Genomic DNA, 1,105 nt, shown 5'->3' with positions numbered 1-1,105 from the left:
CTTACTCTCCCGCTCAATCACGGAGACGAGTTTTCCACGGTTTCCACCCCTCCCTCCATACCGCAGCAACACGAGTTTTTTCCACCCCTTTCAGAAAGCGCTCTTCGCGCCACAAAGCCGCCCCAAGACGCGCGAGCAATGAGCATCGAGCTTAAACATATCGCAAACGTCAAAAATAATATAACGGGATTAATATATATCGCGCACGTGCGATATGTTTGTCACAAGGCGCAAAAAATAATTATAAAAGGAATGCAACACGAGGACTTCCCAGGAGGTCACCCATCCTAGTACTACTCTCGCCCAAGCACGCTTAACTTCGGAGTTCTGATGGGATCCGGTGCTTTAGTGCTGGTATGATCGCATCCGACATGTTTCCCCGTCTTCGTCCCTTATGCTTGCCACTCCCAGGTCCGCTCCAAAGACGATTCTACATTCTCACTACCATTACAACCGTTCCCTAACAATGGATAGTGTCCTATACTACTTACTCTTCCGCTCAATCACGGAGACGAGTTTTCCACGGTTTCCACCCCTCCCTCCATACCGCAGCAACACGAGTTTTTTCCACCCCTTTCAGAAAGCGCTCTTCGCGCCACAAAGCCGCCCCAAGACGCGCGAGCAATGAGCATCGAGCTTAAACATATCGCAAACGTCAAAAATAATATAACGGGATTAATATATATCGCGCACGTGCGATATGTTTGTCACGAGGCGACAAAATAATTATAAAAGGAATGCAACACGAGGATTTCCCAGGAGGTCACCCATCCTAGTACTACTCTCGCCCAAGCACGCTTAACTTCGGAGTTCTGATGGGATCCGGTGCTTTAGTGCTGGTATGATCGCATCCGACATGTTTCTCCGTCTTCGTCCCTTATGCTTGCCACTCCCAGGTCCGCTCCAAAGACGATTCTACATTCTCACTACCATTACAACCGTTCCCTAACAATGGATAGTGTCCTATACTACTTACTCTCCCGCTAGTACTACTCTCCCGCTAGGTCACCCATCCTAGTACTACTATCGCCCAAGCACGCTTAACTTCGGAGTTCTGATGGGATCCGGTGCTTTAGTACTGGTATGATCGCATCCGACATGTTTC

General features: G+C 48.9%; 2 non-coding genes and 1 pseudogene across 2 annotated transcripts; all 3 read right to left on the bottom strand.

Moving 5' to 3' along the window:
- Positions 1 to 249: 249 nt before the first annotated feature.
- On the bottom strand, positions 250 to 368 carry LOC119346506. The gene has a single exon (XR_005167759.1). It is a non-coding gene; the product is annotated as a 5S ribosomal RNA (ribosomal RNA).
- A 366-nt stretch (positions 369 to 734) lies between these two features.
- LOC119346507 lies at positions 735 to 853 on the bottom strand. The gene has a single exon (XR_005167760.1). It is a non-coding gene; the product is annotated as a 5S ribosomal RNA (ribosomal RNA).
- A 128-nt stretch (positions 854 to 981) lies between these two features.
- LOC119346508 lies at positions 982 to 1,090 on the bottom strand (annotated as a pseudogene).
- Positions 1,091 to 1,105: the final 15 nt, after the last annotated feature.

Source organism: Triticum dicoccoides, unplaced genomic scaffold, assembly GCF_002162155.2.
Source record: "Triticum dicoccoides isolate Atlit2015 ecotype Zavitan unplaced genomic scaffold, WEW_v2.0 scaffold42106, whole genome shotgun sequence".
Classification (NCBI taxonomy): Eukaryota; Viridiplantae; Streptophyta; class Magnoliopsida; order Poales; family Poaceae; genus Triticum; species Triticum dicoccoides.
The sequence above is the reverse complement of the archived record's forward strand: the minus strand, read 5'-3'. Positions and strand labels throughout refer to the sequence as shown.